This window comes from Sorex araneus, chromosome 3 (assembly GCF_027595985.1).
Source record: "Sorex araneus isolate mSorAra2 chromosome 3, mSorAra2.pri, whole genome shotgun sequence".
NCBI lineage: Eukaryota > Metazoa > Chordata > Mammalia > Eulipotyphla > Soricidae > Sorex > Sorex araneus.
In genome coordinates this window covers 148,356,362-148,380,871 of record NC_073304.1, presented here as the reverse complement: position 1 = coordinate 148,380,871, position 24,510 = coordinate 148,356,362, and the positions used below count along the sequence as shown (strand labels likewise).

The 24,510-nt window shown below is 41.0% G+C and overlaps 1 protein-coding gene across 3 annotated transcripts in view; it reads left to right on the top strand.

Annotated features, from left to right (window-relative positions):
* The window catches only part of WARS2 (tryptophanyl tRNA synthetase 2, mitochondrial), a 112,126-nt gene that overhangs the window by 15,886 nt on the left and 71,730 nt on the right, over positions 1 to 24,510 (top strand). The window lies entirely within an intron of this gene.

Sequence of the window (24,510 nt, the reverse complement as noted above, 5' to 3'; positions counted from 1 at the left end):
GATTGATCATTGTATGACTGAAACCTAAACAGGAAAGCTTTCTAACCATGTCTCACGGTGATTAAAAAAAATAATAAAAAGGATAAAATAAAATTAGCTTTCTGAATAAAAAAAAAGTAATGTGGAGTTCATGCCCAATTCAATCTGTTTAATTAATGGCTGAATAAATAGCAGTTCTCCTACATTAGAAAAAAAAGAAAAGGATGGTATAGCTGAAGTTGTCCCTCTTGGAGAGCCCCACAAGCTACCGAGAGTATGCCGCCTGCACATGGTGTATTCAATATGCCAGAACCAGTAACAAGTCTCACAATGGAGACACTATTGGTGCCCACTCGAGCAAATCAATGAGCAGTGGGATGACAGTGATGATGATGATGACAGTGATAGCTGAAGTTAAATTTTTAACTGGATGATGACTTGGGGGTCCAGAAGCATCTCTGTACTTGTTGCTGTCTTCCGAGATTTATTTGTGAGTCTCTGGATCATGGCCATGAATGTATTATATGGCATCAGAGGCAGTTTGTGGGCATGACTGCCAGGCACCTGGAAGCACAGGGAGATGAGGGGAGGCCACCCATCCCTTACTCTGAGAGCTTGGAGATTTTGCATACCAGAGTATTTCAGCAAAATCATTCTCATGCATGAGGGGCTCATCCCAAGGCTGTGAAAATAGGCTATGATTATGGCAGCATTTGGGTTCTGGAGGTTTTCAGCTGCTGGGGTTTTGTTGGCGGATGGTAGGCATCTCTGCAGCTCTCTTCTGAAATTTATTTATGAGTCTATTCCTACTTTTTTGATATATCTTCATGTTGCTTCCATAAAGGTTGAGCCAGACCACATTCCCACCAACAGCAAATGAGGTTCTTACCACAACCTTTCCAACATGGACTGTGCCAGACTTTTTCATTTATGTCATCTCTAGTGCTGTGAGATGATATTTCATTATTGTTTTGCTTTGCATTTTCCTAATTATAAGTGATGAGCACTTACATACCTACTGATACCTGTATGTCTTCTTTGAGGAAGTGATGTACATCTCTCCATTTTTGGAGAGGGTTGTTAGATTTTTTTTTTTTTGTCGTTGAGCTTTGTGAGTGCTTTATAGACATTGGATATTAGCTCTTTATCTGAGATATTACATGCAAATATTTTCTCCCATTCAGTGGGAGACTAACATCCAAGAATAGTAGAGGTAAGTACCAAGAGGAGTACTCCACAGCTTGGAAGCTGACCTCACATGCTAAGTGAAGAAGCAGCTCTGATAAAGAAGGGATCACCAAGCAAAGGGTGCTAGGCGGGCCCACTAGGGATGGGAGATATGGCTGAAAATAGACTATAGACTGAATGGGATGCCTACTTAATACCTCTGTAGCAAACCACAGCACCCAAAAAGAGAGGGCGAGCAAATGGGAATGCCCTGCCACAGAGGCAGAGTGGGGTGAAGGGGACAGGGTGGGGGTGGTGGGAGGGATGCTGGGACCATTGGTGGTGGAAAATGGACACTGGTGGGTACTCAATCATTGTATGACTGAAATGTAAGCATGAAAACTTGTAAGTCTGTAACTTTGTCTCACGGTGATTCCCTAATAAAAAAAATAAATAAAATAAATAAATAAATAAACAGATTGGGAAGTGCAAAAAACTATATATATATATTTTTTTTTCTTCCATTCAGTAGAGTGTCTTTTTATTTTAGTGTGAGTTTTTCTTTTGCTGCAAAGAAGTATTTTGATTTGGCATAGTCCTGTTTGTTTATATTTGTTTTTGACTGCCTCTGAGGTCACCTCTTTGAAGATATCTCTGAGGTCCATTTCCTAGAGAGTTTTACCTTTTTCCTCAATATATTTAATAGATTCTGGTTTGATCTTGAGGTCAACCCACTTTGAGCTTACTTTTGTAAATGGTGTGAGGCATGGGGAAACCCTGCTCTAGCATAACTATGCAGATAGGGTCCTCTCACTTAGAACACGGGTTAGAGGGTATAAGGAGAGGGAAAAATAGTTTTTTTTTAAAAAGTAATAAAATAATGGTTATAGATAGAATTATAGTCAATTGAACAGCAATACATTTGTATCTAGTAGAGAGAAATCACCAAGAAAAGTATGTAAAGTGAGACCAAATAATCTTTTTTTAATGAGAGGTTTCTAGTCGCTGAGCTTGAACTCTGGGAAAGAGACCAAAATTAAGGGTTTAAAAAACAAAGACAAATATGGGAAAGGAATCATTCTAGTATGGATCTAAGAATTCCTAGGTGATCATGAATTTCAAAGAAGAATTGAAGAACAGAGTAATGGCATCATATAATATAAGAGAAAATCATACTTTAGAGTTCATGGTTAGTAAATTACTAACCATTACTAATGAAATTAAAAATAATAATTGCAGAGTTATTGACATGTAAAAATGATTAATTACAGTGAGATGAGGAATTGAGAATTACTTTTTTGATAAGTCTTAATGAAAAAGACATGTCACAAATGGTAAAGAGAACTACAATAAAAATGCCCCGTGCAAGCAAATTGTTAGGAGGTAGGGTCTTTTAGGATTAGAGAGCTGAGAAGGAATCTAAGAATCAGTAAAGACAGAGGTGGAAAGAAATAGACACAAATAGATACAGTAGAGAAATAGATATAAGTGAATTAAGTGCTATTCAGAATAAGTGGCAGGGAAGACATGACTCTGAAACTAATAGAGAAAGGTGGAGATTACTGTAATGTTGCATAGGTTTGCTAGGGATGCAACAGGAAATCAGGAAATCTGAAACTTGATCGGGTATAAATCTCCCAGGAGGTTTAAGTCACGGAGATGGAATAGGTTAGTGGCTTAGTGTATGGACTCAAATCCAATGTTTTCCATCTGCTAACTGAATATTATGCAAGTTAAACTTCTCTATACCTAATATTCTCCATCTTTAGCTGGAACTCTGCAGCCAGATTGCCAGGTGTTGGAGGAAATAGTTGCATCACTAAATAGCAGTAAGTTTTTGACAGCTTAACTTTTCTATGCTTTAATTTCTCCATTTGCGATATAAAGACAATAATAGAATTAACCTCAGGTTTGAATGAGTTGCTATTGGGCAGCATTTAGAATAATACTAGCTACATTGTGACCACTACACAATATTGAATGGGTTAGATTTAACTGTATTGAGAATTAAGAACCAAATTGAGATTAGAAATTCTAATTTAGGCATATAGGTGAATTCTGTGTTGATTTAAGATTTTTCACAAGAAAATTATCAACATGTATAAGTGAGGAATGAACTCTGTCTTAATTCAGGATTGGAAATTTTTGGCATGACTGATGAGACATATGAGCAAGAGGAGATGAGATTGCTAATAAGAGTGCAAAGAGTGCAGTGATTCACCTTGGATCAAATTAAGTGGGCAAAAATGGACTGCTACACCAGGGGGGAAAATAGAAGAATCAGAGACTGTTTTTTAAATAAGCTTGGAGAATAAGTATAGTGGGGGGAAAAAACCCTTGAAATAATTGTAAGGTTGGAGATTGAAGATGGGTAGAATAGTAATACTTATGATTCAAAATGAATTGTTGATGCAGGGTATGAGAAAGGATAAAGTAATAGAGGTTAATGAGTTCAGACAAATGTATTGACAGCTAGTTGATTGGGTGGGTAGTATATTTAAGAGTAGATGTCTCTTGAATTTGGAAATTAGAGCAGGAAGAAAGACAGCTTCCTAAGCCTTTAACAATTTAGGAAATATTTTAGGAAATAGTGAAATAACAGAAAAAGACTTAGAGTTTGTTGTTATCTACTCCTAAATAAGCATCTCTTCTTTTCTCATTATATTTTCAAGTAAGGTATTTTGGAATGTTCATACCCACTGTCTCCTGAAGTCTTAAAAGACTTTTTAATGGAGTATTATTTGTGAACTCTGTGAATGCCGCTTGTTGCTAATTCATGGGAGCTGTAAGGTCATTTATTTTATTTATTTATTTATTTTTTGCTTTTGGGGCCACATTCAGCTAGGACGTTTTTTGGTATACTGATGTATTCGATAAATATTGAGCACTTACTATTCACTAGGTGTTAGGGATATGCTAACAATATACATAGACCAAAATCTTATATTCCATACAGAGATAATCATAAAATACTTAAAATAAGAACGAAAGATATTGTGACAGGGTAATGCACTTTTTAGTTGGGTACTTAGTAGAGGCCTCCAAGAAGGTGACTTTTGAGGAAAGATGAAAGTGGTTAGAACATGTAAGAAGTAGATATCCAGGGACCAAGTGGGCCCAGCAGAGAAAACAGAATGAAAAAGACATGAGGCGAATCTCAGAGGGCATATTTGAAAACCAGTGAACAGTCCAATGTGGTTGAAGGAAAGTGGGCAATTCATTTTACTGATACTAAATAGTACTTTGCTTTGAATGCTCTTCTAAATATTTTATAAATATCAAATCACTTAATTTTCTTAATAATCCTCTAAAGCAGTTCTGTAATTCGTTCCATTTTATAGATGAAGATCTGTAAAACAGATGCTAATCAACTTGTCAAACAACAATTAAATGCATGTAACATGGAAGGAGAGGAATTCAGGGTCCGAGTTTGGGGTTGGTTTTGCTTTATCCTGCCCATTATAGTAATTGGGCATGAAGTCAGTTGGCTGATAGACAGGTGAAAGAAGGGAAGTCAGGTGTAGAGAACCTTAAAAGCTTTTATAAAGGTTTTGTTTCTTACTTGGACTGAATTGGAAAGTGATTGAAGGCTTTGATTAGAGGAATAACATAATCTGATACAGGTTTATAGCCTCACTGTAACAGTTACATTACAAGTGGAATTTATGGACAAGAGTGATAAATTTCCAATCCTGGATTAAGATAGAGTTCATTCCTCACTTGCAAATGTTGATAATTTTCTAGTGAAATTTTTTTTTTAATTTTTAAATGAGAATTTATGATTCAAAAGTTTTTTTTTATAACTTTATTTATTGAATCACTGTGAGAGCAGTTACAAATCTTTCAGGTTTAAGTCTCAGCCATACAATGATGAAACACCCGTCCCTTCACTAGTGCACATTTTTCACCACCAAAAACTCCAGTATACCCCCCATCCCACACTCTCTCCCTACCTTTGTGGCAGATAATTTCCACATTACTCTCTCTACTTTGATTACATTCAATATTTCCACACCAGACCCACCGTTATTATTTGGGATTTTACCCAACACTCAGATCTGCCAAAAAAGCATCACTAGACAATTTGTTTTCTATTGCTGATTATGAATAGCATATGATGATTTTGGAATTTTGAAATTTTAATAATTAAATCTGGAGGGATTTCTGCCAAAAGCTGCTGGGTTCTGAGATTTGTTTCTGAGTTTCTGGGATCATGGCCATTAAGCAGCTTGATCAGTAGCCAGAGGGGCGGTTCGTTGGGGCGGGGGAGGAAAGGGCCGGCTCCCCCCCCCATCCCATGAGGCCCCATGTGTCTCTGTCACTGCTGGCCCATACCTAACTGTCTATTGGCCTCTTGAAGATGGCGGCCACCGAGCCACCAGGGAGAATAGGCGAGGGGAAAATACCTTTTCCCACCTGGGGTGGCCCGGGGCCGTTATTCTAGTGCAAAGTCCGGACACATTTCTGACAAAAGCTGATGGTTCCGAGATTTGTTTCTGAGTCTCTGGAATTATGGCCATTAAGCAGTTTGGTCAGTAGCCAGAGGCTCTAGTGAAAAATCTTAAATCAACACAGAATTCACCTATATGCCTAAATTGGAATTTCTAATCTCAATTTGGTTCTTAATTCTCAATACAGTTAAATCTCTCCCCTGCCCCAAGGAAAATAAAATTGTCAGGATTACCAGCTTTTTATTTATTGATTACCAAAGTCTCTATTTGCAGGCCAGTTTTATTAGGAAACCCAGTTATTAAATAAGGTAAGTGAATGGGTCTGGAGACAGAGAACAAGGGGATCGCATTGGATCACCTAGTAGACTAGTGTGATTGGACGATCAATGCCCCCATGCTCCCATTCATGTACATTCCTTCTCCTTGAGCAACGTGTTCCCATTCTGTGTTGTGGCACAGTGTCCCTAGGACTGCTCTTTTGAACACACAGGTATACTTTTTCTATACTTTCTACACGAAAGTGCATACTTTCCTACACTTCTCTATACTAAAGTCTACTTTTTTACACCAAAGTGTAAAGTATTCTACACTTTTTCTGCTTTTTCTACATCAAGAGCTTTAGATATGTTACTGTATTTCATCTTTTTCTTTTTTTAATTAAATCACTGTGAGATAGTTACAAGCTTTCATGTTTGGGTTACAGTCACACAATGATCAAACACCCATCCCTCCACCAGTGCACATTCCCTACTATCAATATCCCCAGTATACCCCCTTTTCCACCCTCCCCCTGCCTCTGTGGCAGACAATATTCCCCATACTCTCTCTCTACTTTTGGGCATTATGGCTTGCAACACAGGCACTGAGAGGTCATCTTGTTTGGTCCATTATCTACTTTCGGCACACATCTCCCATCCCGACTGATTCCTTCAGCCATCATTTTCTTATGATCCCTTCTCTATTCCATCTGCTTTCTCGTCTCCACTCATGAAGCAGGCTTCCAGCTATGGGGCAATTGTCCTAGCCCTTGTCTCTATTGTCTTGGGTGTCAGCCTCATGTGATGTTATTCTATACTCTACAAATGAGTGCAGTCCTTCTATGTGTGTCCCTCTCTTTCTGTTTCTATTGAATTTCAGAGTTTCCCTTTGAGAAGGAGAGTGCTATTTCCTTTGATTAAAATGTGACCCCTCTGGCCAGGAGGACTGGTCCATAGTAGGAAGCTTGCCACAAACAGGAGGGGGATGCAATTAGGCCAGAGAAGGGACCACTATGACAGTAACAGTTGAAAATTATCACTCTGTACAAGAACTAAGTGCTGAAACGAGGTAAAGTGATATGCATGTTATCTTTCAGTAACAGTATTGCAAACCACAGTGCCTAAAAGGAGAGAGAGAGACAGAGACAGAGACAGACAGACAGAGAAACAGAGACAGAGACAGACAAGAAAAATATTTGCCACAGAGGCAGGTTGGGGTGGGAGGGCATGCAGGGAGGGAAACTGGAGACATTGGTGGGGAAACTGATGAAGGGATGGGTGTTGCTACATTCTCAATCATGAACAACTTTGTAACTGTATATTTCATAGTGATTTGATTAAACTATTTTTAAAAAGTGCCATTTCACATAGAAAAAATAGAACTTAAGCTCACACAATTTAGTGTGCAATTTCACAGCTCCTCACAGCAAAACAGCTTCAAAACAGCAAGTTTTGAAGCGCCAATTTTTAGTTGAATTGTCACTGTTTTGCACACAAAAGGCAAGTGTTATTCTGTTCCTTCTTTTAGGCCAGAGAGCGTATGGTGGGGAGGGCGCCTACCTTGCACATCAATCTGGATTCGATCCCCAGCATCCCATGTGGTTTCCTGAGCACCGCCAGGAGTAACCTGATCATCGCCGGGTGTGGCCCCAAAACAAAAACAATAGACCAAAGATTAAGACCTATTCTGCCTTATGCTTTAGAGAACTTTTACTCCTTTGCAGTTTAATAACTACAAACCTGGTCTCATGTACATCGGAGCACTATATATGAAATCATTTATAATGAGGCATTTCTGGTTCTTTTTTTAATTGAAAAAAACTCACTAGTCTGAAATATGAAGTAAGACTTCATAACTCATTCCCCCTGTGCAGCTGACTTGTAGCATTCTGTGTGTGCTTATCCAGTGACACGATTCTGAAACTCAGCCTTCAGTGGAGGTGTGAGAATCTTACTGTAAGATAATGATGGATGAACAATTATGAATATATGTGTGTATAATATTTTATTGAAGTTTTGGAGGAAATAGAAAAGTATTGAAAATATTTACTTGAAGGGTGACAAAAGCCTGTCCAGAATATGAAGAGCAACACCCCCTCTGAACTTCACAGAGACTCTTGTGCGAGTGTCAGTGATTAGAACTGATTGGGTATTTGACTGTCCTTTTCAACCAGAAGATGGATTTGAACCAGATTACCACATCCATGGTTTAGTTTCGAAATAGAGGGAGGGCAATTATTTGTCTCTTTGTTCAAAGGCTTTTTTCTTTTTTTGGTTTGTAGATCCCTGAAAAACTAGTAGAGAAGCCAGCCTTTCACATCCATTAAGGTTAGCCCTGAAACTGTTGAATTTGATCTCTTCCATTTGCCATCTGGATACAGTAGAGAAAAAGCTATTCTGCACGGGTTGCTGGACACCATCCAGAAAATAATATGTCAGGGGCATCAAAGGCTTGAGGCACTTGGTCCAGTCTGTCTGATGATCACAGGCAGGGTCTGCTCTCCACTTTTGTAGGATGTTTTATTTTTGCAGTGACAATATATATCCCAGTAAAATAGATCACAAGGATTACTGCTAACTTGTCAAAGCTTGGATTCCTCCATCATGGGCTTCCAAAAAAGGACCATATTTTAATGGAGCAATGCCTGATTTTTAAAATGAGGAAACTCCACCTCATCCCAAGTTATCCCCTTTCTTATGGCAAAACCTTAATGTAAAAAGGACTTTAATTCATAGACTGTTTCATCCCACACCCAAATGCCAGCTTTTGTCTCCTTAAAATAGACCATGCTTAAAATTATATTCTTCCTCCTTTATAAGTGGGCCCAGTCTCTGGCCAGTAATGGCCACACTGGCAGTTTTCCAGGAATCTGACAGCCATGTCTCATTATTCACACCAACTGGAGCCAATTTGGGCTGTTTCTCGCCCCCTATTATCTTTAAATGTGGATAGGAAACAACAGCAAGGAATGGCATTCCATTTAGTCTACTCTGGGATCCGAAAAGAGCCTTGCCTAATAAAACCTGTACCTATCAGGAAGCATCTGGCTGTGTTTTAAGGTTAGAATCTAATAATTCTATTTTTGTTTGTATGAGGGCCACACCTGGCTGTGCTCAGCGATTATTCCTGGCTCTGTGATCAGGGGTCATGCCTTGTGGTGTTTGGGGGACCATATTAAGTGCCAGGGATTGAACCCAGGTCAGCTGCATGCAAGGCAAACACTTACTTTCCATATTATCTCTCCAACCTAATTCTAAGATCTGATAAAATAGGCTCTGGTGTGGGTCTTTGCAGGATAGGATGTACTAGGGATGAATTCATATTTTCTGCAATAGGTATTGTGAGGCAGTTGTCATTTTTTCTTTTACACGTGGAGAGAATGGCAGGAAGAGTTGCCAGAACCTAAACATGAACTTTTCTTTAAGATCTAGAATGCTCCCCAAGCTACACCCTAAGTGCTAAGACAACACCTAAAACTCCCGTGCGGACCTGGGAAGGCAGAGAAAGCTTTGCTGTGCTCTGGCCAGCTCCCCAAGGAGGGCCAAGGACCTTAGTGAACTTGACTCATTTTCAATCTCCTAGATTTAAAAAAAAAAAAAAGAAGCAAACAAAATCTTCCACAAACCACAAATCAATGTTGACAAGTTTTTGCTTTTATTTTTCAATTTTATCTTATTATTATTAAGGTAACATGGTTCACATTAGTATTTATGTTTGCCGGTGTATGAATATTCCCTGCTGCCACTGCCAAATCCCCTCTACTGACTTCCCTTACAGTCCCTCCAGTCCTCCCCATTTCTCCCCAGTACCCCTCTATACAAACCGTTCTGGAAACTCAGTTCTGTTGTCAAGAGTCCAGGGGATTTGTTTTCATTGACGCTGTCCACCCCTTTCTTTGGTTTCTCTGTAGACCATAGACGAGTGAGATCATCTGGCATTTGTTGTTTCACATAACATGGTACCCTCTAGTTGGATCCAAATTGTAGCAAAAGGCAGAGTTTAAAATCTCTTCATAGCTGAATAGTATGCCATTGTGTATCTATACCACAGCTTCTTTATCCACTCACCTGTCATTGGACACTTGGATTGTTTCCAGGTTCTTGCTGTTGTAAATAGCACTGCAGTGGATGAACATAGGTGTGCACATGTCTTAGAGGTTGATGTGTTTTGGGGCTAGATGCCAGAGTGGAATCACTGGATCATGTGGTTATTCTGTTTTAAGTTTTGAGCTTTTGCATACAGTTTTTCATAAAGGGTTAGCCAGGTGATATTTTCTCCAATGAGAACAAGGTTACTTTTTCACCCCAGCCTGCTAGCACTGGTTTCCAACATTTGGCAAAGGACATTTTCACTAGTACAAGGTAATATTTCATTGTCATTTTGTTTCCTGACAGTGATGATGAACACTTTCTGATACACCTGTGGACCGTTTATGTCTTTGTTAAGGACATGCATATGTATCTCTCCTCAGTTTGTGATTTTTTTTTATGTTGAGTTTTGTTAGTGTGCTGTTATGTCTTGAATATTAGCCCTTTGTCAGGTGTATGTGAATATTTTTCCTATTCACTAACATCTTGTTGAGTCTTTTTGTGTTGTTCTTGTTTCTCTGTGGAAGCTTTTCAGTTTGAGATAATTGTTTGGTTTTGCTTTTGTTTTCTTTGGAGTTAAATCATCAAAGATACCTCTGATATCAGCATTCCACTTACTTTTTCCTCAATGTCTTTTACGGATTTGGGTCTAACACTGAGATCTTTAGTCCACTTTGAATTAACCTTCATGTAGTATGTGAGACCAGTAACGTCTCCACTGTGAGATGGCACAGCAGGTAGCGCCGGGGCCCCTCAGAGGGGGTTGGTTGAGTTTCCCTCCACCCCCCCACCCCCCCCACCCAACAGAGCCCCCAAATCCAAAGACCTCCAGACCCCAGCCACAGCCATGAGCAAGGCCCCTCCCTCTCCACACAATCTGAGGAGCCTCACACATGAAAGAACCAGCAGAGGAAACCAGGTGTGCGGGACCCGGGGTTGAGATCTCCAAGCTTGCTCTGATTGGGACTGGGCCTCTTCCACCCAGATCCCCCATTTTCCAGTAGCTAGGCAGTTGCACCCACTAACTGCCCCCGGCGCCATGTAATCCCATCAACGGCCAACATCCAGAGACTATAAAACCAAGCTCCCGGAAGCATGACATCTTATAGCCTAGTTCTCCCTCTCAGAAGAACCTGGCAAGTTACCGAGAGTTTCCTGCCTGCATGGGAGAGCCTGGCAAGCTCCCTGTGGCATGTTCATATGCCAAAACCAGTAACAATGATGTACTCATTCCCCTGACCCTGAAAGAGCCTCCAATGTGGCACTGTTGGGAAGGATAAGTAAAGAGAGGCTTCTAAAATCTCAGGGCTAGGACGAATGGAGACATCACTGAGACCGTGTGAGAAAATCGATGATCAACGGGATGATGGTGATGATGATGTGAGACCAGGATCAGTGGCCAAACAATTTTCCTCACATCCTTTGTTGAAGACTTCCTCTCCTCCACCTAATATACTTAGTTCCTTTGTCTTAGATGAGGATTTACTTTGTAATATTTTGAGGGCCCTCAGTGTTTGGGCTCTCAATTACACTTGTCTGATAGTCTTTTTATTCCAGTACCAACAGTTTTGATTATTATAGCTTTATAGTATAGTATGAAGTCAGGGGATAGAGTACCTCCCATCTGTTTTTGTCAGAATTACTTTATCTATTCAGGGACAATTTGCATGGGTCCATACAGATTTTAGCAACATTTCTTTGCTGTATGTCCTTGAAAAATGTCACTGGAATTTTTCATGGGAATGCATTAAATCTGTGTGATACTTTGGGTAGAATGGTCATTTATTCTGTGTTTATTTTTCCAACCTATGAACATGTTGCTTTTTTCCATTTTCTTTTGTTCTCTCTGTTTTTTTTTTGGGGGGGAGGGGCCTGGTGGAAGCCCACACCCAGTGGTGCTCAGTGTTTACTCCTGACTCTGTGCCCAGGATCACTCCTGGTAGGGCTCATATAGAGTGCTGGGCATAAGACTTTGGTTGGCCACATGCAAAGCAAGAGACCTACCCACTGTACTATCTCTCCAGCTCCTTTTTTATTTTTTATTTTTTTAATTTTTTTATTTTTATTTTTTTTAAATTTTATCACCATGTGGAAAGTTACAGAGTTCTCAGGTTTATGTCTCAGTTATACCGTATTCAAACACCATCCCTTCACCAGTGCCCATATTCCACCACCAAAAACCCCGGTATACCCCCCGCCTCCCACCCCAACTGTATAACTGATGAATTTCACTTCATTTTCTCTTCACCTTGATTACGTTCCATATTTTAACACAAAACTCACTATTGTTGTGGGAGTTATACCCCCAAACAAGATAACCCTAATAAGGAGGCATTTGATAATTAGTTTTCCATTAAAAGATTGTATGTTTTCAGGTTTTAGAAAAGGTCGCTTGGCCGCATTAGCGGCCGTGCGGCTCGGATGTGTCACAGTCCCGAATCCTGGAGCCGTGTTAGTTGCTGCTCAGTGTCGCCAGGGCTCCATCTGGAGAAGGTGTGCTGGCGGCGCCTCCTCCTTCCGGCCCCCCGGTGTTGCTGGCCCCGATTCGGGTCCGGAGCATTTTCCAGGCCGCATTGCTCACCAGAATGCCTGCCGCTTCTCTGTGGATTGTGGCAAGATGGCACCGAGGGCGGGTCGAGGGCGTGACTTCCGGCGGCCGGGACCACTTGGAGTTTTGGGCTGCCGCCGCCCCACTCCAGTGCCCCCCCCCCGCGGCTCGGATGTGTCCCAGTCCCGAATCCTGGAGCCGTGTTAGTTGCTGCTCAGTGTCGCCAGGGCTCCATCTCTCCAGCTCCTTTTTTTGCTTTTTTAAATTAATGACTTACAGTTTTCAGTGTATATCTTTTATATCTTTTGCTAAGTTGATTCTTAGGTATCTGATATTTTTGGACAAAATTGTAGATGTACATTGTTGTGTGAATATATAGAAATACAACAAGTTTTTTGTTGATTTTGTAGCTTGTTGCATTATTATATTGGTTTATCATTTATAGAAATTTTGTGGCACTGTCTGTAGTACTGGTTGCATTATTATATTGGTTTATCATTTATAGAAGTTTTGTGGCATCTTTAGAATTTTCTATATATATTTTTATGTTGGGTGGAGCCATAGCACAGCGGCTAGGGCATTTGCCTTGCACACAGCCAACCCAGGTTTGATTCCTTCGTTCCTTTCAGAGAGCCCGGCAAGCTACCAAGAATATCCTGCCTGCACAGCAGAGCCTGGCAAGCTACCCGTGGTGTATTTGATATGCCAAAAACAGTAACAACAAGTCTCACAATGGAGACGTTACTGGTGCCCACTCGAGCAAAATCAATGAACAATGGGACAACAGTGCTACAGTGCTACATTTTTATGCCATCTGCCACTAGTGATAATTCAGTGTTTTTCCTATTTGAAGTATCCCTTTAATGTCTTTTTCCTGGTAATTGCTGTGGCTAGGATTTCTAATACTACATTGAATACTTGTTATGCAAATGGATGATATTCTTTCTTTGTGCCTGATTGTAGAGGAAAGATTTCTTTTTTTTTTTTTACTGTTAAATATGATAATACTTGTCTGGGTTTATTGTACATAATCTTTATTACATTGAGATAAGTTCTGTCCATTTTGTTGTTTATTTTCATCATAAATGGGTGTTAAAGCTAGTGTAAAACTTTCTTAGAATCTATTGACATGGTCATAAGATAATTATATTTCTTTATTTTTATTACTCTTTTGTTCCTTTTTTAGACCATACTGGGCAGTGCTGAGGGGCTACTCCCAGCTCTGTGCTTGGAAGTTGTTCTGGTGGAGTCAGTGAGCCATTTGTGGTGTCGGTGATTGAACCCAAACCTACCACCAGCACAGCTCGCACACAGTTCATTGAAGTATCTGTCCTGTATATCTTTTTGTTAATTGATATGTGTATATTGGACAATTCTTGAATCCCTGGAATGAATCCTGCTTGATTATGGTGTACAATGCTTTGTTGTTTGTTTTGGGAGCCTCATCCAGTGTTGCTCAGTGCTTACTCCTGGCTTTGCACTCTGAGATCACTCCTGGCGTGGCTTGGGGACCAAATGGAGTATCAAGGATTGTAACCTGTTTGTCATGTGCAGGTCAAGAGCCTTACCCACTATACTATCTCTCCAGCCCCATATTGCTCTTCCTTTCTTTTCTTTTCCTTTCTTTTCTTTTCTTTTCTTTTCTTTTCTTTTCTTTTCTTTTCTTTTCTTTTCTTTTCTTTTCTTTTCTTTTCTTCTTTCTTTTTAATATCAGCCATATTCATCACTTCTGTTACTTTTGAACGTAGTTGACTCGTTTTTCCTCTGATACTAATGCTTTAAAAAAAAATTGGGTTTGGGTTTGAGGCCAAACCCAGAGATACCCAGGGATTACTTCTTGCTCTGCACTCAAGAATTAGTACTGGTGGGGCTGGAGCAATAGCACAGCGTGTAGGGAGTTTGCCTTGCACGCAGCCAACCCAGGTTCGATTCCCAGCATCCCATATGGTCCCCCGAGCACCGCCAGAAGTAATTCCTGAGTGCAGAGCCAGCAGTAACCCTTGTGCATCTCCAGGTGTGACCCAAAAAGCAAAAAAAAAAAAAAAAAAATTACTCCTGGAGATGCTAGGGGGACCATATGGAATGCCAGTGGATTGAACCTGGGTCAGCCTTGTGTAAGGCAAATGTTCTACATACTGTACTGTTTCTCCCTCCCTCATACTTGTGCTTTGCTGACTACCAGTTCCATCCTTTCTTTGAGCTTATTAAACATCCCCAACATGCTATTACTAAAGCCACTCACTGAGATTTTATAGAACTGGTCAGTACTGGTAAAGCCTTTCATGCTATTTAGTCATTAAGTGTTGTGGGGTTCTAGGAGCCTGCCCCATTGCATTCGCTCTGTTCCTGCTGTGCTGAGGGTGAATCTCTGTAGATGACTCCCTACCTCCCCACTCCAGGACTCACTGAGGTTGAGGCTATGTGTTGCACTTTTCCTTCTCTACCTAGTTTCACCCAGTAACGGGAACTAAAGTGTGAGCTGTGTGAAGTGTGACGAGTAGAGCCAACAGAGGTTCCAGAAATGTGGAGGTGGATGCTAAGAGGATGGTGGGGAGGGATGGGCCTGGAGGTGCTGGGACTCAGCTGCAGGGAAGAGGAACCTGCTTCTAGATAGCAGAAGTCCCTGGAGTGTCAGCCCGGAGATTAACCTTAGGAGGAGGGTTGGTTCAAGAGATGTGGAGGTGGCCTGCTGAAATGATGGTGGAGTGGGTCAGGTGTCCCCTGAATCTACTGACCTGACTCCTTGGTCACGTTCCAACACCATCCTCCTCCTGGCTCAGCATCGTGATCACTCGTATCCTCACTTCTGCTCTGTGCATTCCACAAAATTCAATTTATTCTTCATTTTTCTTCTCACTCATCATTTTCTTTTCACTTTTACTTTTACCTCTTGTGTGCATTCCACAAAATCTACTTCCTTTGCTTTTTTTTTTTAACCTTTGCTTTCTTTTTCGAGCAGCCAGACAGAATGGCAGAGTGCTAAGTGCTACATCTTTAATTCCTGACCAAAATCTTGAAATAGATCTTTACTGTTCCCTGGTATCTGGTATTCTAGCCAATTTCCTTGCCTCACACGCAGCGGTGCTAGAGCTGACTGCTGGACTGTGCTCGGGGATCACGACTGGCAGGATTCGGGGGGCCATGTGGGATTCTGGGGCTCAAATTCGGGTTGGCCACAAGCAAAACAAGCACCCTACCTACTACATTTTCTCTCCAACTCATATTGTCCTTTCACTGTTGCTCTACTCCTCTGTTCCCTTTCATGGCAAACTTTCTTTTAAAAATTGATGATTTGGGTAGGGGTATTTATTTGCCTTCCATGCAGCACACCTGAGTTTGATCTCCAGCATCTCATATAGTCCCCTGAGTATTTTTTGTTTTTTGCTACACAGAATCTTTTCAGTTTTATGTAGTCCCATTTGTTTATTTTTGCATTTATTTAAACCTTAAATATTTCTCTTTTTTACCCCCAAGATTTTTTTGGTTTTTTGGTTTATTTTTTACTTTTGGGTCACAACTGGCGATGCACAGGGGTTACTCCTGGCTCTTCACTCAGGAATTACTCCTGGGGGTGCTTGGGGGACCATATGGGATGCTGGGAATCGAACCCGGGTCGGCCACGTGCAAGGCAAACGCCCTACCCACTGTACTATCGCTCCAGCCCCCCCAAGATTTTTTTATTGAATCACTATGAGATAGACCCTTACAAAGATGTTCATGATTAGGTTTCAGTCATACAGTATTTCAACACCCATTCTTCCACCAGTGTACATTTCCCAGCACCAGTGTTCCCAGTTTCCTTCCCATCACCTCCCCCATCCACCCCCAGCCGGCCTCTATGACAGGCACTTCTCTCTCTCTCTCTCTCTCTCTCTCTCTCTCTCTCTCTCTCTCTCTCTCTCTCCCTCTCTTTCCCCCCTTCTTCCCTCCCTTCCCCCCCCCACCTACCACCTCCTTTTGGGCATTGTGGTTTGCAATACAGATACTGAAAGGTTATCACGTATATCTCTACCTACTTTTAACACTCAGTTCTAGTCCAGCATGATCATTTCCAACTACTATTGTCACACTCGTCCCTTCTCTGACTACCTACCCTCCGCCCCACACACATTTGTGGTAGATTGTAACCACTGACCAGTTCTGCTAGCTCCTGTTTCCCCTGGCCTTGGATATTAGTCTTCTAGGCAGGAGATATCACCTTAAAGATGAAACTAGTAAAATGTGAGCTGTTCATCATTTGTCTTAGATAAGCCAGAACTTTTTCATGGTTGTTGTTTTGATTTCAGATCAGCAAACTAATATTCCATATTGGTTACTTCCTAACAGAAGTAAGTTGAAGTGGTTCTGATCCTAAAGCATGCATTTCTCCTTGACTTATGTGGTAGCAGTCAGAGTTGGCTGTTTTCTTCATTAACAGCAGGAAACTAGTAAGACCAATTCATTTTTCACTATGTTGCTCTTGATTGTATGGAATTGTCACAGGGAAAACTCTGGCTCATGAACCAGCAGGTGAGCAAAGGCAGAACTAGATTCCAAAACATATTCAAGACATTTATTTTTGTTGTTGTATTGAAATCCTTTCACATCTGATACCGATTTTGAGGGTCTCATCCATTCTTCTTAAAGATTCAAAATAAAGTACATAAACACATTTCTATCCAGTTTCCCATAGATACAACCCTTTGACTCATCCCAGAAAAATACTGATTCTGCAGTGCGCTGCTATCTCTGCTCCTGGTGGATTAGGCATGCTTTCGGGTCCCTGGTGAGGTATGTGAAGGGCCTGTTTTCTAGAAAAGAGGAAGTAGTGTTGTAGGTTAGACACACATGATCTAAGTATGATGCTACTCAAAAACAAAACAAAATATTAGGCTGAGCTGTGAGCTCCCTATGTACTTATGAATACCCCTTTAGCAGCACATTGTTCATATAACTGCCAGGAGTTGCATAAAACCCTCTCTGAACCTTAAGGTAAGATAGTTTGCATTTAAGGAGAGTTGAGCAACCTTACAAGGAATTCATAAAAATGGTTTTTCATCCTCTGTAAGAGTATTGTATAATATGGGGCCAGAACGTACAGCTGGTAGGGTGTTTGCCTTGTGTGAGGTCAACCTAGGTTCAATCTCTGGCACATCCCATATGGTTTCACAAATACTGCCAGGAGTTATCCTTGAGTTATCCAGGAGTAAGCCCTAAGCACTGCTGGGTATGTCCCTCCCCAAAAGTATTTATATGTGAGTATTATGTATGCATTATATATAATACAAACATACACATATATAACATCAACTAAAATCATAGTACATGAAGAATTTGAGGGAATGGAGATACAGATAGATGGGCTGGAAGATATACTTTGCATGCAGAAGGCCCCAGATTTGATCCCTGGCACTGCATGATCCCCAAGCACTACTGGGAATGACCCCCAACTACTGAGCTGGTAATGACCCCTGAGCATCACAGAATATGGCCCAAAACACAACACAAAACAAAAGTAGAAAATCACATGGACAGTCATAGAAACTAGTGACTAAAAGATGGCCGGCATTTGCACAGATAATCTGGGGATGGATCATTTGAAAATGCCCCATTATTTTTAGTACCTATTTCTTACATCCTCTTCTCCCCAGAGTGCCATGAAACTGACCAGGCCTACAGCCATATGCATTATGTAAGCTGTAGATAGTTAATAGTCATTTTTCCTTTATTTTATACATGCCATGAATAGAACATCCTTCCTGTTGCTATTTAGACTAAAAACATGGTTTTTGCTGTGAGAATTTCATTAACTGGTGAAACTAATAATTTGCAGGAAAGCAAAAATACAGTTCAGCTATGTGACACTGCATGACTATAATTGAAAGCTGTAATTGAAGCACTGTATCTGTTCATAAGAAAGAAATCATGCATTTTGCCTTGAGAAGGCTGTCATTGAAACAGTTTATATTTATAAGAAAGAAATAATGCATTTTTGCCTTGGGAAGTTGAAGAAGAATTAACACATGTGGTGACACCTGAACTTAGTCATTAAAAAATCAACTGAAATTTGTGAGGTGCACAAAGTCACGTTAAGCAGAGAAAGCTGAATGTATGTCACAGGGTTGGAGTGGAGACAGGATGCAGAGAAAGAGTGGAGAGAGAGCTTCTCTAGGGAGGTAGATGATGGAGAGGAGTGGTGGGAGAAAAGCTGGAGAAAGTAAAGTAGGCTGCAGGCCTTATTTTCCCAGCAGTGCTGGGAGGGCAGAGGCTAGAAAAAAAATAAGGTAAAGTTACTAGAAATGTGAGGCATGAGAGAGCTTGGAAATACTTTTAAAAATTGGAGCTGTAGAGATAGTACATAAGGTAGGACTTATGTCTTGCACATGGCAAACCCAGGTTCGGATTATCATCCCCAGAGCCCACCTGGAATGATCCCTGAGTGCAGGGCAAGGAGGAAGCCCTGGCCACTGCTGGATGTGGCCCCAAAACAAAACAAATAAACAGAATGTATTAGACATTTACCGTCACTGTCACTGTCATCACTGTCATCCCATTAAACAATGATTTGCTCAAGCAGACCCAGTAACGTCTCCGTTCGTCCTAGCTCTGAGATTTTTAGCAGCCTCTCTTTACTCATCCTTCCCAACGGGAATGAGACCCATCATTGTTACTGTATTTGGTATATGAATACGCCACGGGGAGCTTGCCAGGCTCTCCTGTGCGGGCAGGAAACTCTGGGTAGCTTGCCAGGTTCTCCAAGAGGGGAGAACTAGGCTAATTTTCTGGTAAGGAATGTAAATTTTTTTTTCTATTTCTTGCCTTCAGTCAGGTGACCAGGACATCTGGGGGCCACCAGGTCCAGGATAAATGGAGAGTGAGGGACTGAACAGATGGCATATGCAGCAGAAATCTTTGTTTTCATGCAAAGAACAAAATTTATAAAGATTCCATGCAAACAGCCCCCAGAACCATGCCTCAGTATCATCTTATCTCACCTCTTAACCCCAAGCATCAGCATTAGATTCCAAACAAAGACCTGGAGGAGCTGTGAGCAGAGAGAGGACAAACCTCCAGCCCTGACCTGAGAATTCCCTGCCTGGGACCCAGAAATGTCCTGATGGCAGGCACCTTCCCACATCAGGTCACAGCCCATTTATTTCCTACTGCAGCTCAGGTTTGTTTCTAATTCCAATGACTTTGTTGGGAATTTATGCACTCTTGCACTCATCAAATAGTACATACACCAGAGCATTTTTTCAACAAGTCAGATGGTTTGACATCCTCTCTATCTACATGCAGATTGTTACATAAATCATCCAATGGGGGAGTGAGCTCTAGTACAGTGGCAGTGTCTTACATGTGGCATACTTGGGTTTGATTGCTGGCACCAGATATGGTCCCCCGAGCACCACCAGGACTGATCCCGAGCTTAGAACCAGGAGTAAGCCCTGAACACTTGTCAGGTGTGTCCCCCACCCCCCAAATCATCTAATAGGTCAGAAGATTAGTTTTTCTGCTTCACCGTGTTGTGATGTTTTATAAATTCTCACTAAGATGAAAAACCAACAAAGAAAACCACTCAGTATATTTCAGCTGTTGACATTTCAGTTGCACCAATCTATTCAGTTGCCCATTTATTCCAAACAGCTTTATCCCACTGGTACATCCATTTCTGATGCTCCCTTTCTTGTTATTTGTTTTGACATGAGTGTTTATTATTGCTTTCTTAATGGCTCTGTCTCTTTAATAGTCAGAACACATATCAGGGACCAGAGACATAGTACAGAATGACTTGCAACTGTGTCAATGCCAGCATTACAGATAGTCCCCAGGCGCTGCCCCTGAGCTCCACTGGGTGTGCCCCTCCACAAAAGAACCACATACACACACACACAAAATGCTACACAAGTCAGTGTTATTTTTCACAAAACTATCTAAGAGTTTATGACTGTAGCAAGCAGATTTTTTTAACTTGGAATGACACATTTTATTTTTAATAATTGTTTGGTGTATATAGTAATTTGTCACTAAGTAGATGGAAAATAATATACTTTCAAGATGTGCTTTTCAAACCATATGATTGAAATTGTTTAAAAAATTGGTAAGACATAAAATACTTATGTTTTACCAATTACTACTGTTATCAGTATTGCTATTATATATTGTTGATGCTTACATTTTATATACTAAAATGTAGTCACAGGAGAAAATTGTATGCAACATAAAATTTTTGTAATGGAAAGAAAGTGGAAGTATTCACAAAACTTCAAAAGTAAATAGTAACTAAATACCATTACAATGGCAGGGTGCTTGCCTTGCATACAGCGTAGGTGCAGTACCCAGCATCATGTATAGTCCTCCAAGCCTCACCAGGAGTGGTCCCTGAGGTCAGAGTCAGAAATAAGCCCTTCCTGGGCACCACCAGGTGTGACTCCAAAGCAAAATATATGATTTTTAAAATCATTACGATTTGAGTATTGGTTTTGTGGTGAAGCTTTTGGGGGAAAAATTATTTTTGATTTAAGCATGTTTACAAAAATAGAATATAGTCGTACTAAATATAAAACATGTTAAAATAAAATCAGTCCTGATGGGTTGGTTTTTTGTTTTTTTTTTCTTTTTGGGTCACATCCAACAATGCTCAGAGGTTACTCTTGGTTCTGCACTCAGGAATTACTTTCTGGTGGTGCTTGGGGGACCATATGGATGCTAGGGATCAAACCCAGGCCGACTGCATGCAAGGCAAATGCCCTACACGCTGTACTATCTCTCTGGCCCCCTGAAGCATTTTTTTGAAAACATTATTTACTGCTAAAGTGACCTGGTCATTATTCATTGGGGAATAGAGGCAGGTTTTTTGAAGTTGTTAGAAATCAAAGTAAAATATGAAAGAATGATTGTTTTGATTCATACATCCACAACTTGACTAGTACAAGAATGCACAAATTCCAGATGAATCATTGGAATTAGAGAAAAAGAAAGCTATGATACTTCATTATAGGTGCGGTCAGTGTGCTGCCTTCATTTTCAGCACTGGGGAGACAAGTCTCGCTAGGCTGCAGATGTGGCCAAGTCCAGGAATCATTCCTGCACAATCAGTCCTAGAAACGGCACAGAAATACTGAAGATAACCAGTCACGAATTTATGCATCTCTTAAAGTCCTGGACCCCAAATTTCTGAGGGGCTTGTGTTTGCTGAGAAATACCACAGAAGGCCTGAGGAAAATGCCAGCAGTGATACCAAGGCTGGAAGTGCAAGTGCTGAGACTTTGCATGCTTGTGGGGCGTACCAGGCGAAGGGCAGCGGTTGGCAGCTTCGTCTCAGCTTGTGTACGTACACTGCCCACCCAATTCCATTTCTAGCACCCCATGTGGTCCCCTGAGCCTGTCCAGGGCTGATCTGTGAATGCAGAACCAAGAGTAAGCCCTGAAGATTGCTAAGTGTGGCCCCAAAACAATGACAAAAAGAGTCATAGACTTATGTAAGTAAGTACTTACATACAGTAACATAGCAGGCTATGAAATCAATGCAGAGATGTCAATGGCCTTTTCTGTATGAAATAATGAAATAGAAGAGAGAAAGTTTTTAAAAGCTATTCACAATTATGCCAGTCTATGGTAAGATTTGTACTAAAAACTATATTTAACAGTAAAGGAGTCATTCCATCTTTATCATCTAAGAGTATCTGTATGTAGAAACCATTTGGGGTGAGATGATTAGGTCTTTTTAAAGGAGAACTGTGTGTCCAAAATGTGTGGGCTCTCACTCTCACTCTCAGGCTGGCTGGCCACTGCTGACAGACACATGAAGGAGGGAACAGGGCCACTGGACTGGTTGATCAGTCGCCATTTATTCCTATCTCCATCCCCATTTCAGACTCACACTGCTCTCATCCCCGTCTCCCATACCCTATCCAGTTTCACTCTACTCACCCAGTTTCCTCTCTGCCCCATTGCAGTCTTCCTCTGCCCCCATTCCAGTCTCCTAGTGTTAATTAAGAGTAAAAACATCAAAGGTTGGGGGTAGCAATTACACATAGATGAAGTGGCACAGTTGACATATGTTCAGCCCTTCCTTCTGGGGAAGCTCCTTCTAGGACAAGGATCTCATCCTGCTAGGATATCTACTCAAGGGCAGGATTTCATCTATGGGCATACTTCTCCTTTCCCTAGTCCACATCCATTAAAACAAACACCTTAATAATCTTCTTAATAATCTTTCTAGTCCCTTTGTATGGACACAGTAAGAAATATATTAAACTTATTAGGGTGACTTTCCTGGGGACATCTCGCTATAGATCCCAGACTACAGTACTTGGGACAGGTTAGTCCTTCCTAACCCCAGCAGGGCTCTTATCCAGGTACTTCTCTTTGGATCATGACAGAATTTGTCCATGATCACGCTCTTAACTTATTATAAGTCTTATGGCACTTGACCTGTCCCTTTTTGATGCCAGGGTAACTCATAGCTTGCCCTGGGTCCATCCAAGTCCCTTCATCAGGATCCTGCCTTTGGGGTGCCAGGAACTAAAGGCAATTAAGGTTTAAGTCAAGTCAATATGAGAAATGCCTGGAAATATATATTATTCGGAGTCAGTTAACTCCCAAGTTACAAAAGCATAGCAGTCATCGTCTTCCTGTGTCTATACAAAAAGGACTTTGCTCTGAAGTAAGCTGCAAAGGATATAAAGGAAAGAGAAAAGCAGTATTCCACTTCCAAATACAAAATCCAGAGATCTCTGAAGAATCCGACTTTACAAGTCACAGGTTCTGATTAGGGGAGATAAGTGATTAACAGATATGGGAAGCAGAACACAAAGGAGAAGTGAAAGATGAATCCTGAGGAAATGGGAGCACTTCAGGAGCATTCTGATGGGTACTGCTCAGTGATCCTAAGCTCCTCGCACCAGAGGAGAAAGGATGAATCCATTGTTAACCCTAAAATGTTTAGAACTCTGATCGGACAGAGAACAATCATAGACCATTGCAGTGCAATAAAGAAGTGTATTTGGGGGGCTGGAGTGATAGCACAGCAGGTAGGGCGTTTGCCTTGCACACGGCCGACCTGGGTTCATTCGATTCACAGCATCCCCTATGGTACCCTGAGTACCGCCAGGAGTAATTCCTGAGTGCAGAGCCAGGAGTAACCCCTGTGCATTGTCAGGTGTGACCCAAAAAGAAAAAAAAAAGTGTATTTGTTCAGTTGACATTGACAGTTTCTCAGTAATTACAGCACAGCAGGAAGTTTAGAGCTAATATGAAAGGAATAAATGAAACTGATCACATATTTTGTAACTGGAGGAGCCAAGATTTTAGCCCACAGAATCTAGTGAGAGAAAGGAGGGCATCGGGGATAACTTTTGGTACTGGGAGACTGAGTTGTTAAGATTAGATTGCAGTGGGGGGGTTAGCTATGAAGGCTGCGAGTCAGCCGACTTAGTTTCACATATTAAATAGTAAGTTTGAAGAGCTGCTGATGGGAAATTCAAATGGATATGTCCAAGAAATAGCTGAAATGATGTGTAGTATTAAAATTAATCTTTTCCTAGAAAGAAAATAATGGTTTACTGTATATATTATACAGCTGCAGTAAATTATTAAAAAATTAGTAGAACTCTCAGCTCAAAAAGAGTCTTAACAGGGTGAAGTTAAGTGTGATTAGTTCATTCTTGTGGTCCTCTTTATACTAATAAGTAAATGAACTATCTTGCCTGGAATTTTGTGGTATCTTTTGACCAAGCAGAGAAAGGAGTGGGACTTGTGATGAATTGGTACCCACCAGATCAAAAGTGCATCTACATCATTGCAAATCCCCTCACACTCCCACCCTTTTGCTCTGCACATTCCACCAGCTATCCCCCTGCCTTGCTCTAACCACGGGGTGTTTCAGTTCAAGTCCCACAGTTTATGGGAACTGCTTTCCTTGGAAGTCATTAAAGAAAGAAAAGCCTGTGAATTCTCTTTCTGAAGCTCTGGCTGTTTTCTGTTTCATTTCAGTCTCATTAATCAGTGTTGCAACAAGGTAGACATTGCACTGTGT